Source organism: Canis lupus, chromosome 20, assembly GCF_011100685.1.
Source record: "Canis lupus familiaris isolate Mischka breed German Shepherd chromosome 20, alternate assembly UU_Cfam_GSD_1.0, whole genome shotgun sequence".
NCBI classification, from domain to species: Eukaryota; Metazoa; Chordata; class Mammalia; order Carnivora; family Canidae; genus Canis; species Canis lupus.
In genome coordinates this window covers 29,910,586-29,923,773 of record NC_049241.1, presented here as the reverse complement: position 1 = coordinate 29,923,773, position 13,188 = coordinate 29,910,586, and the positions used below count along the sequence as shown (strand labels likewise).

General features: G+C 41.5%; 1 protein-coding gene across 1 annotated transcript in view; it reads right to left on the bottom strand.

Moving 5' to 3' along the window:
• Window positions 1-10,242, bottom strand: part of FHIT (fragile histidine triad diadenosine triphosphatase) — a 1,445,250-nt gene extending 1,435,008 nt beyond the window's left edge. Inside the window, exon 1 of the mRNA NM_001308549.1 lies at window positions 10,109-10,242. The gene's annotated coding sequence lies outside the window, so the exon portion shown is untranslated. The remainder of the gene's footprint in view (window positions 1-10,108) is intronic.
• Between the last annotated feature and the right edge of the window lie 2,946 nt (window positions 10,243-13,188).

Sequence of the window (13,188 nt, the reverse complement as noted above, 5' to 3'; positions counted from 1 at the left end):
TACAGAAAGTGGGATACCAGGCCGATCAGAGATTGTCCAGACAGGAACCCAGGGAGATCCACAGTCAGAGCAAGCAGCAGCATCAAGTCGGATTTGCTACTGCACCTGTTAGCAGGCTATCATCCCATGTTCCACCTGCCTGCTTACCTTAACTTCCAGATATTACTTCCAGATCCTGAACCCACTCTCTGCTTACCTGCCACTAGTGTGAGCAGCCCCTTCATACCAAGAGAGTCTCACAGAAACCTGGCCAACCCGAAGTAACAGAAGCTGCTATGCAGACCTCTCATATCCAGTGATTAGTATTCATAATCATGAGAATAACTAATACATGCCAAGGGCGTTAGACATACAGCCTTAGTCAGCTACCACTATAACCCCCAATTTAAAGGTGAAGAAACAGACTTAGTCTAGAAACCTACCAATGGTCGCACATCTGGTAAATGGTAAAGCCACATGCCTTAGGTTTAAAGATCTGGATTTCTGAGCTCAAAAATAATAAAAATGTAAAATAAAATAACAATAATAAAAATAAAAGCTAATGTTTACTAAGAAATTCCTATATGAGAGATGCTGTGCTAAAATTTTATATGAATTATCCCATTTTATTCATATCTACCTATGAGGTACATACTACTATGCCTATTCTAGAGAAGAAAATAAAATTCTGCAAAGCAGAACAACTTGCCTAAGATCACCATCAGCCTACAGCAGAGCAACACACGTATTTGTGAACTCTAAACAATGCTATTCATTACATTAAAACAGAATGGTAACAGAGTAGGAGCCATAAAGAACCAGAACCTTGCCTTCCAAGTGCCTTCCATGGACCAGTAGCATCTGCAACACCTGGGAGGAGCTTGTAAGAAATGCAGAAGCTTCTGGCCTCATCAGGACCTTTGCATACAGTTTCAGCCAGTCCTCAACCCAGGAGTTGGACACAGCTGTTTCGTCTGTGCTAGGAAGCCAAACACAGTTAATTCCTCTAGGCCAGGGAAGTGTTGGCTAGTTGCCTCTTGGAAGTTCAAGAGCTGAGAGAAAGCCATAGCTTCGAAGAAGCTTTCTGCCCTGGTCAGAGGGGCCAAGAAACAGCCTCAGCTGCAAATTTATCTGTGGCCACTGGCTGCCTTGCTCTTACCCACTCAATCAGCAGATCCTAGCAACTGGGATTTCAAAGTGCAGTGGCCACCTGCTATTTATATAGCCCAGTATCACTTCCCCTTTTATGAAGGTACCAGCACCTCCCATTACTCAGGGTCTCTGTGTTACACCCATGCAGGCTGTGCACTGCACAACTCCAGAGGGAACCATTCACATACATATTTGTAAAAACAAAAAACTACCCAGAGCACCTGGGTGGCTCAGTGATTGAGCATCTCCTTTGGTGCTTGATCCTTTGGTCCTGAGATCAAGTCCCACGTCAGGTTCTCTGTGGGGAGCCTGCTTCTCCCTCTGCCTATGTCTCTGCCTCTCTCTGTGTCTCTCATGAATAAATAAAATCCTAAAAAAAAAAAAAATTTCCATCCCCCTCCACCTATCTTTTTGGTTGTTAAAGGTCTTCATAGGCTCTGCATTTATTTCTACCTTTCTGTTGCTTTTTCCTGCCCTCTTTAGGATCACTACCTCTCCATCTACCAGCTTCATTCCTGGGAGAATCTGAACAGGAATTGCCCGTGTTCCAGGGTTGAGAGAAACAACCTTACTCCAGCAGGTCCTAGCCCTGTCCTCTGTCTGTCCTCGGGACTCCACACACATACACAAACTCCTGCTTCTGGGTATCATTTAAACATCTCCTGGCACAACCAAGCCAACCAAGCAGGTACAGTCCTGCTTTATTTAATGTGGAGACGTTTTGGGGTTTTTTTTCTTCCAAAAATGAAGACACGGGAAGAAGACTTGAAGTCTTGCAGAAAATGAAAATTTTGTTCTTACCATATAGCACACACTTCAGTGATTAAATGGCTGCAGACCATACTCTCCTCCAAACTGCCCAACTAAAATATGCGTGCATTAAACCTCATGAGGGAGTACTGATACTTCCACATTATCTATGATGGGTTTTAACTCCAATAGCTGTGAGTCTGAGAAACTGCAAAATACACTGCATTTTAATGGAAATCTTACTATCAATAAAAAGAGGTAAATCCATAACAAGGAACACTAATAAACATATAAATAGACCCAGAAAGAGTCTTTAAGTTCCAGTATACTGTCAAATGTGTGCCTTCTGCAAAACTCTTAGCAAGTTTCTCATTTTTCTCTTCTATTCCCACTTATACATCATTAAAAGAAAACCTTGGCCTACGTACAAAATAATCCCTAAAATATGTAATTTTTTAACTGTATTTTAAACCCTCCAAGAAAAACACTTTTAAAAATTTTTTCTATTAAGTCAACACAGTAGAAAAATAAAACTACTACATTGTGAAATGACCTCCTAGTGAGTAAAAAAGCTCAGGAAAGGCTGAAAAACGAAATTATGGTTCGGGGTAATAGAAATTCAGGCCAAGAATGCTCCCAGATGCTGGATATAAGATTTTAAATGTAAATATTCAGATGCAAACAAACCTAAGGATATACATTTTCTGTAAGGAAAAAAAAAAAAACGTTTAAGAGGAAAGGACCCCCATATATTATGGAACACCCAGCAAATTAAAGATATTTCATCGAACTCACCTAATTATTCTGCCCTGAAATGGAGGGTGAGGGTAACTATTAAAAAAATTAAAAAGGAAAGTAATCTTTATAACAGGTAGCCTCGCTGGAAGCCTTCATTTCAGGCTACTGAATTAGAATTTACAAATGTTACTGGTTAAGCCTCACGTTAGGCCTGGAACCTACTTAATTTTTTTTTTAATAAAAATTTAAAGAATGTTACTGGTTAAAATGGTTTGTAGTTTATCTGAACAACAGTTTAAACCTTTACAATAATGCAGCCACAGCTCATGAAAGCACGTAACTCAGTTTCTTTCTCTGGAACGTAGTTGTAATGGTTAATAATTTTTTTCCAGCTATGAAGAATAAAACAAACTAAATATCAGGGAGAGAAACAAAGCCTGAACAAAATTGAAAATCCTGATTCAAGTGAGCACACATAGAGATACAAGGGCAGGGTGTGGGGAGGCCTTGGGTTTCACTTCAAGGAAAACCCAGGACACAACCTATAGTTAGTTCATCAGATTCCAGGAGAGCTTTGTGTCAAGGCTTATCATCTCTTTCACACCCAAAGTCTTAAAAACGCTCCTTTCTAGATATTTCCTTCCCCACAAAGGCCTTTCACCTATTAGATTGTACCTGATTCATTTCAAGATGTTCTGTTGTTAGAATCTATGCTTCTCATCCTAAATGCACTTCAGAATCACCTGGGAAACTTAAAAGGGAAGCTACCAATGCCTACCTCCCGTCCACACTCTAATTCGATTGCTCTGGATGGGACCAGCGCCAGGTGACTTGAACTTGTACCGAGGGCTGAGAACCACGAGTTGAAAAGCACTCCAAACAGGTTAAAATTATGTAAAGAAGGAGGCACTATAATTGGGCTTAAATAAATTTACATGAGGAGGCAAAGTGCCTCAAATTCCCACCTTAATCAGTTATAAGATGGTACTTTAAGAATCCCAGGGTAGGTTGTTTTTTTTTTTTTCCATCAAATTGAGACAGTCTCTTATGGGAGAAATGTATCTAGTTGCCCATAATACTCAAGTTTTTACCAAGGATCAAAGAATTTCCTCACTTCACATGTGAGACAGAAACAAAAACAGCACAATTAGAAGTGATCCATTTCAGGGGTGCCTGGGTGGCTCAGTCAGTAAAACAACTGACTCTTGATTTCAGCTCAGGTCATGATCTCAGGGTCATGAGATGGAGCCCTGCTTCAGACTCCACACCGGACATAGAGCCTATTTAAAATTCTCTCTCTCCCTCTCCCTCTGCCCACCTCTCACAATAAAAATAAAAAATAAAAAAAATTTTTAAAAAGTGATCTATTCCATGTAATAATTTAGTATTCAAAATATGATTTTACGAGATGCCTGGGTGGCTCAGTGGTTAAGCATCTGCCTTTGGCTCAGGGTGTGATCCTGGAGTCCTGGGATTGAGTCCCACATTGGGCTCCCTGCATGGAGCCTGCTTCTCCCTCTGCCTGTGTCTCTGCCTCTCTCTCTCTGTGTGTGTCTCTCGAATAAATACATAAAATCTTTTAAAAATATATGATTTTTAAAACATGGAACAGGGTGCATGAAGTTGTCGTTTTTGTTAATAACAATAAGAGTAGGGATCCCTGGGTGGCGCAGCGGTTTAGCGCCTGCCTTTGGCTCAGGGCGTGATCCTGGAGACCCGGGATCAAATCCCACATCGGGCTCCTGGTGCATGGAGCCTGCTTCTCCCTCTGCCTGTGTCTCTGCCTCTCTCTCTCTCTCTCTCTCTCTCTCTCTGTGTGACTATCATAAATAAATAAAAATTAAAAAAAAAAAAAACAATAAGAGTATATTCAAAGCTACCATTTGAGTGCCCAGTTATGTAAATATTCAGATACAAACAAACCTAAGGACATACATTTTCTGTAAAACAAAAACAAAAACAAAAAAACGTGGGACACCTGGGTGGCTCAGCAGCTGAGTGGCTGCCTTTGACTTGGCATGATGGGGGGGTGGGGTCTGGGCTCCTGCAGAGAGCCTGCTTCTCCCTCTGCGTGTGTCTCTGTCTCTGTCTCTCTCTGTGGGTCTCTCATGAATAAATAAAATCTTCAAAAAAAAATAAAATAAAGAAAATAAAAGTTTAAAAAGAAAGGACCTCAATATATTGTTAAAATTAAGTTAAAATTTAAAATACCACCCCACAATAGGAATTATTACCTCTGTTTCACAGATAATAAGGAAACTGAGGCTCGGCAAGACTAGGACACTTTCCCCAGAGCCACCCTGCAAGTGACTGGTAGAATCAAGACTAGCATCCAGGTCTTTGGCTCCCTAGGGTCCATTCTCTTAACCACTACCATCTCTCATCTACACCTCTCAAGACTCTCCTCAGTACTTGCTCCACAAAGTTACAGCCCACGGACCAGCAGTATCAGCCCGTTAGAAGTCCTGAATCTCTGGCCCATTCCAGATGTACTAAAGCAGAACCTGCAGCTTCAGATCAACAGGAGATTGATATGCATATTAAAGTCAAAAAACACAGGCCTACATGGACAAGTCTCTCTCACAAACTCATCGTCTTTACTGCATCCATACTTTTAAAGAAGAAATCCTATCATTTCATTTCCCAGTGGTTTCCCAAATGCCCTTGGAATAAAGTCCAAAATGCTTTCACAATACAGGTAACTGGACTCTGTGGAAGATTGCTGGTGCCTCCCTATCCTCTCATGTTCCCTCATCCAGTGATTTTTATATCCCAGACAGAAATCTTTCTGCTCCTCAAATCCCAGGATCTCCCTCTTCCTTTCCTATCTGCTCCTCAAATCCCAGGATCTCCCTCTTCCTTTCCTATCTTCCTCCCTCCCTTCCCTCCTTCCTGCCTTCCTTCCTTCCTCCAAGCCCTTCCCCGCCTAAAACTGATCACCACCCACCACCGCGACCAATTCCATGTTGGCCACATTCACCACTGCATCTCCTGCGTGTAATCGTGCCCCACCAACACAGAGCTAGGAGCAGGTAAATGTGCTGAATACATCCGTGCTTAGGCTACTGAGGGCTTCTGATGTTCCCTTTGTCCATTTGCTCTTTGCTCTTTCCTGTTTCTCCTTCCCTGTGCCCTACACCTCTCTTCTCTCACTGAACCTCATCAGTAACCTCGTGGCTGTTGGAGTTGTCAGCTTTCGAGAGACACACTACCATGTCCACATGTCCATTGCCCTAGGGTTATTCACCAGCAGGGTGATGACTGTTTCATTTTAACCCAGAGACAACTGGAATAGGCCCAGCCCTTTCCAGAAGTAGACAGAAGGCTCCACTGACAGGGGCAGGCCACTTTTCAATCTGAGATTTAATATATAGATGGAACCATAGATCAAGGACCTCTCAGCAGGCAATGTAGTCAAAAGCTTCACTATTTCTCTACCCACACAAAGAGTATCACTGTGCTGACAAGATCGATTATCAAAGTTGTGGGTAACTTCATACTTTAAATATGATGGCCAACCTTGCTATTCTAAGAAACCAAATGGCAAATCTTTTCATAAAGCAGATACCTGCCTCAAGTTGAAATTGTGGATAAACCTGATACATTTTCATATATTGTTTTCATTAATAACAAAAATAAGAGCTACTATTCATCTATTGAATACGAACTGTTGAGTGCATGATAACATGCTCAAAGTTTCAAAAACATTCTCTTATTTAATCTTTATCATCACTTTATGAGGTAGAAATGCTTATTATCCATATTTTACAGAGGAAACCAATAGCTAAGTAACCTGCCTCTTAGGGCAGGGCTGGGATTTAAATCATAGGCCTCCAGACTACCACTCTCTATGGCTTCTTTGCTATGTTTTGCTATTTGGATCACTTTCTCGTCTGAGAAATCATAGACATGGACATTCCCAAAGAAACAGCCCCTTGGAAGATGACCTCAAAGGCTGAGATTTTTCTTCGCAGTGTAGACATTGAAAGGAAAGCAACCTGCTACATCTTCTATTTCAAAGTATTTCTATCTTAAAAGAGATTCAAGAAAAAGATGTGGGAACAGAGCTCAGGGGTGCTTATGAACACAATTTCACAAATATTTTTTCAGCATCTACCAGTGGTCAGCCATGTGCTAGAAGCTGAATGATCAGACTGTTAGCTAGGAGAGCGCTGGGCAGGGCAGGGGGTACAGAAAGCAATGGGGAAAATATTTCCCATAAATACTGTTTCAGAAATGTTTAGCCAATAATTTATAAAAATGTTAGTTTATTATCTAATTATGTAGAAAGCTTCTTTCACGCACAGAAGGTGAGATACCTGCTTTATTATCTGTGACTATGTAAAATGTGTCTTCTAAACAGAAGTTTTACATAATTCTAGTAACTCATGTGTTCCCATATTAGAGGGTTAGACTATAACTTGTATAAATGCAAACAGTGTCAGATTTTGTTCTCAAGGACCTGAAAGAACGAAAGAGAAAAAAAAAAAAAAAAAACCACTGGGAGCCAAAATGAGACATTCCCAAAATAGAAAGGAAGCACTTTGAAGCTGCATGTATATACAAATAAAGAGAGGAGAAATATTTCCGAAAGTATTTCATCAAGTATTTACAGAGATATGGATAGGATGAGAACACCAAGTAAAAGAAATCATGAGCCTGAAAGGTCACATACAGTACTATGAGGCCTCCAGGAACCTGGCTCCTTGCAGAAACAACATGCCTTTGACACAAGGCCATGACATAAAGACCATGGATCTCTCTCCTCATTTACAAAATGAAGGACTTAGAATAGGTGGTTTTTAAGTTCCTTCTAGCCCTACTTTAGCACTTTAATCCATGTGGCCCTTGCACATAGAGATGAGCATATAAAGATTCTCAAAAAACATTTGTTGAATTAATGAAACATTACAACCTTACTACTAATAAGAAAAGAGACTTTACAACAATTGGTCCTGGCCTGTGGCCTACAAAGAATAAATTAGGAGAGCAACCATTTCCTAAACAGCTTCACATCTGGTGCTCCTTCTAGCTGACTGCTGATAGAATGAAAATAACCCTGGACTTGGAAATAAGACACTTGGGTCTAGTCTCAGCCCTGACACAAACCAACTGTGTGACCTTGGGCAAATGGCTTTACCACCTGGGCCAGTTTCCTCATCTCTAAAATAAAGGTATTATAAAGCTATATATAGCTAACATTTGTGGAACCTTTACTATATGCCAGGAACTGTTCCAAGATCTTTGCCTTAAATTTAAATAATCTCAAAGGTTTTTTGCAGCTCTAACATTTAGTCTGACTACAGAGAAAAAACATGGTATAATGGAAGGATTCCAAACTCTGTACTCAGAAACGTCAGGCTCCCTCTCACTGTTGGGTGGCGTCTTTTTTTAAGCAGTGACTGTTGGAAGACTGGGTTGCAATCTGAGGACTTCTTGTCCCTAGATGAGTTAATTTGGACAGGTTGCTTAACTAAAACTTTGTTTTCTAATATGTGAAAAGCATGTAAAATGGTTATGTCTCTCATGTAGCTTTTGAGTTATAGTTATAAAAGTTATAATAGTAACTATATTATAGTAACTATATAATAGTAACTATATTATAGTAACTATATAATAACTATATTATAGTAACTATATAATAGTAACTATATAATAGTAACTATAATACTAGCTATATAATAGTAACTACATAATAGTAACTATATAATAGTAATATATATATTATTATAGTATTATATATTATATAATATATATTATAGTAATTATATATATGTTATAATTATATATATTATATATTATAGTAATATACATATTATTAGAGTAACTATATAACAGTAACTATATAATAGTAACTATGTAATAGTAACTATATTATAGTAACTAATAGTAATTATACAATAATATAACTGATATATTACAGTTATATATAGTTATATATAATATATAATATAGCTATAAAAATTAATATAATTTTTATTATAATTTATATTAATTTATACAATAAATAGTATAGTAATAGTAATTTATATTAATAAATACATATTTATTTTATTACTGGGTGTGTGACCGTGGACAAATCACCTTCTAAAGGTTTTTCCTTATCTACTGATGGGAGAGGTAGTGTTATGAAAAGAAGTAATGTAAACATTCTGTAAATTGAAAAAAAAAACAACAAACAAAAAAACATTCTGTAATTTGTCGAGTGTTAGCTGTGTTTGAAAACATGCATATTCCCTAATACTTGGAAAAGCGTATACAATACTCTCCTAAGGCTTGTAACAGCATACACAATCAATGACAACGACGACAACAATAATAAAAGACATCTTTACAAGACACATCTCTCCAGTCCCCCAACAACAAAGGACAGCTTTCCTAAGCATCTCTCTAATCCCCGCTCGCCGCAGGTGGACACAGCGGCTGGCCCTCAAGAACGCAAGGCCACATGGAAGTTGTAGTTCCGAATCACACAGCGGACCCCCAGAACGGCTGGAAGTGAGACTTCATCTCCCAGGAGACACCTCGCCGCACCAAATGGCACGCTGGGAGATGTTGCTCCAACCTGCCGGGAAACAAGCAGCGGGACTCCAACTCCCAGAAGCCTCCGCTCCTCAGGCCGCGGGCGGTAAGATGGAGCCGGAGAGGGAGGTTACAGGTACACCACCTGCCTAACAGGTGCGAGTAGGGGCCTTTCTCAGTAGCCCCAGGCCCAGCACGGGGCAGCGCCTTTCTACAACCACCACTGGGATGGATCATTCTCTGCCGGCCCCCAGCCCATTTCTTGAGAGATCCGGAAAAATAAAGTAGCAAGCTTGCAAAGGGGCCGACTTTCACAAACGGAAACGGGACCTCCTTTCGCTTTCGGCTCCAGCTAGCATCCTTGGGCCACTTGGGCAGAGACCTTTAAGCTCTTTTTTTTTTTTTTTCCCCCAAGATAAAACACCATGAGTGGCTGGTCCGAGGTCCAACACAAGGAGGAGCATTTCGATCCTGGGGAGGAGCCTCCAACTTCGGTCCCCCTCCCCCCTCCCCCCTCCCCCGGCCCCACACGGATAGACCTTTAAAAATCCCTGCATATTTTTATACAAAAACTATATTCATCCATAAATAGTCCAAACGGGTGGTCATGGAGTTCCCCCACCGCAAAGAATCCAGTGCGGTGGTCAACTACACCGCCAGCCAGGTACGGCTGCTGGGGCGTCCCTGGAACCCCGCTGGCATGACCCCGTGCCTCAGTTTACCCTCTTACGCAGCACATGAGGGGCGGGCTAGGGTTAGGGCTGGTGGTCAGAATGGGTCCTCGGGACAGACGCCCCCACCCCCTGCACACACACACCCTCACCCTCTAGGAGCTGTGCGAGCCAGTCCCCGCCCCATGGGACCACGGTGGGGCGGGGGTGGGGGGGTTGTAAGGACCAGACGCGCCTGGAAACCAAGACCCGCACCCCAGAAACACTCTTCGACTGGGGCTTGCCCCTGCCCCTACCTTCCAAGATCTTGGCAGCTGGGAAGTGAAAGGCAGAGGGAGGGAGCGCGGGGCAGGAGCGGCGCCTGGGCGTGTGCCCACTGGGGTGGCCACCTGAGGGACCCGGGAACTGGAGGGCAAAAAGTCCCACGACGGGACGGAGCGGAAGGCGGACTACAATTCCCAGGTGGCGCCGCGGTGGCGAGGGGGCGGGACCTAGGATGGCCGCGGGCTTGAGGACAGAAGCGAGGGCCAATAGGCATAAAGTATGCGCCTAAGCCGGGCCAATCAGAAGCTATAATGACAGTGACGCTGAATAAGGGGTGCAAAACCTTGTTTCCCCAAGGGAAGCAGCTGGGGTGTGAACATCCTTGCAAAGGGGTTTTTGTCATGAACTTCACAATCTCGTTTTTTCGAAATGGCAAAAGAAATAAGATTCTTCAGGCTATGCTGCTTTTTTTTTTTTTCCCCTCCTTATTTCCTCCCAAACGTGTTGAGCTTCCCCCGCCCCACTACTCCTCACTGGCTGGATTTTCTTGCACTTCCTCTACTCAATCTGGACCATTCTTGAATCCTAAAGCCTTCTTTTCTTTATGCTTCTCTTATAACACGGGCTCGCAGTCTTTTACTTGATCCACTCTACGACTACACTCGGCCTTCCCTGGAATCCTAACTAAAATTGCACCGCAAACACCCTCGTCCCCTTCTTTTCTCTTTTTTTTTTTTTTTTTTTTTTTGGTGCTATTTTTCTACTCAGCACTTTTCCTTACCAAACACTGTGTGTAATTCATTTAACTTTTTTTTTTTTATCGTCTTGTCCTCCAGAATGAAAGATCTATGCAGATGAAGATTTTTTTTGTTCTGCTCGCTGCAATATGTCTAGCACCTAGAAGCATACAATATATATAGTAGGCACTCAGTAAATATACTTTGAATAATGGAATGAAATCTACAGAGTAGCCTTTGCTTTCTGTTCTCCCTTTTTTCGATGCAGATCAATTAAATCCATCCCTGACAACCGTGGAGGGGGGTGGTCCTGTGCTTGCTCCCTTTTCAAATTCAAAATCATTCTCGAAATAGTGCCTAGGATGCTGGAGCCATCACTGAGTCAGATGCGGTTCTTAACTTCAAGATGCTCCTGGCCTAGAGGAGTATGAGAAGCAAACCTAATTTTGCAATAAATAAAATTGCAAATTGCAGAACAGCTAAATTGCACAAGGTCATGCAGCTCATGAGCAGGGATTAGAATCCTGGCCTTCAGACTCTTGGTACTACACACCATGCTCCTTATAGCAATCTCCCTTCAGGATTGCCTGCTTCCCTTCTCTATCCTACCAATCCTAGTGCCAAGGAAGAAGATATATTTGTCAGTCATCTTTTACATTTAAGGAGAAACAAAGAGCAATTACACTTGACAAACACTGAGATATGTCCCTACTTTCCCTGACACCGTATCCTTTTTTCTTTTACTTTTTTTTTTTTTTTTTTTTTTTAATGAAAGAGAGAGTAAGAGTGAGCATGGAGCAGCAGAGGGAGAGGAGAGTAAGAATCTTTAGCAGGCTCCACACTCAGCACGTTGCCCAACACAGGGCTTATCTCACAGCCCTGAGATCATGACCTGAGCCAAAATCAAGAGTCAGATGCTTAACTGACTGAGCCACTCAGGTATCCCAATTTCCATTACTTTTTTCATCATTTTTTTCTTTGGCCTGCTTCATTACATGCAGGTGATTACACCAAGTCTTAGATCTCTCATCCTTTCTGACTTTTTTTTTTAATTTATTTTTTATTGGTGTTCAATTTACTAACATACAGAATAACCCCCAGTGGTTTCTGACTTTTGAACCCCACAGAGAGTAGCGAGGTGTCCTACAAAATGTCCTGGTGTGAAATACTGATGTCCCAGGAAGCTTGGCTCTTAGAGAATGTCACTGTGGATTATGGTCAATTTACAGGTCATCACACAGACACTCTGGCCACATAGAATACTAGAGAATTGTGAATAACCCGGTGAAATTGAAAACAATCACAGATGAAACAGAAATGTGATCAATATGTATACAGACTAATTTTGTGCATAGAAATTAAGACCCCTGTTCAGGCTTCCTAGCCTAATCTTTTGTCAATTTGGGGTTGTTTCCTATAACACTACAGTTCTTTCTAGCTTTCATGAGCACAGACTCAGCTCATCAGTACCAGCTTTTCTCAGGCTGAGTGGCATGAGAGATTTCAACATACGTGTCAGCAGCCAGACTAAATGTGGAAGGAATCATTTGAACCATATGAAAATGGAAAGTTCAACAACTAGACTCTTCTGAGACAGTATCAACTTATAGTCACTACATCTTCTACTTAGCAATCAAAAGGAAAATGTCATGAATATACTCAGGATCTAAACAGTGATATCTAATGATTATTAGATCACTGTTAGGCAGCCTAGTTTGAACATACATGTATAACTTCAGTTGTGCGTGATGCTGTTTGCTGGGCTCAAGGTCAGCCATGACCTTCAGCAATACACATATACATACGTAAGAAGCATCAACACGTGACACTCGCCTTGGACACGGGATATCCAAGTGCCAAGACAATCAGTGGGGGATGGCTGTCCGATCTGCAACTTGATTAATAATCACCAGGAGATGGTATCTTTGAGTTTTCCCAGGAGTATATCCTGAGATAGGTATTCAAGTACAAGCCAGTAATTGCAGGAAACACTAGTAGAATAGGAAAGTGAAATAGGGAAGGGAAGACAGATAAAAAAGCATGTTACTACAAGAGGTGATTGAGCTTAATCCTCCTGAGGAACTCTAGGAAACAATGTAGAACACAAGCCATAGACTGAGCTATCCCACCAAAGGGACAAAAGAACTCGGCTATTTAAATACTAATTCCCATTAGTCAGTAATTGGGGCCATTTTCAGCAGCAGTTAAATACCTGGCTCTTTAGGCCTGCTGTATGAAAAGGCAAAGTTATCTCAGTGTCCAAAGAAAGCCAGAGATACAGGTGCTGCCACTGGAAGTCAGACTGGTATATCCTGAAATGATAAGCAAGAGTGTCTGCTCCAGGTGGCTTTGGGTCACCATAAGCTCATAGTGCT